The sequence below is a fragment of the Belonocnema kinseyi genome, chromosome 9, assembly GCF_010883055.1.
Source record: "Belonocnema kinseyi isolate 2016_QV_RU_SX_M_011 chromosome 9, B_treatae_v1, whole genome shotgun sequence".
Classification (NCBI taxonomy): Eukaryota; Metazoa; Arthropoda; class Insecta; order Hymenoptera; family Cynipidae; genus Belonocnema; species Belonocnema kinseyi.
In genome coordinates, this window is record NC_046665.1 from 90283 (window position 1) to 90497 (window position 215).

Genomic DNA, 215 nt, shown 5'->3' on the forward strand with positions numbered 1-215 from the left:
TTTATCCAGATTAACCGCATTTCTCAGACGAGAAATTCGAGGAATTTCGAATTTAACCGGATGAGATCCAGATTAACCGCATTTCTCAGACAGCACAAATTTCGGACTTGACAGGATGATATACAGATTAATCGTATCCCTTAGACCGAACAAATTTCAGGTTTATCTGGATTGACCGCTTTCCTCAGATTGCACACATGTCGGACTTAACCGGA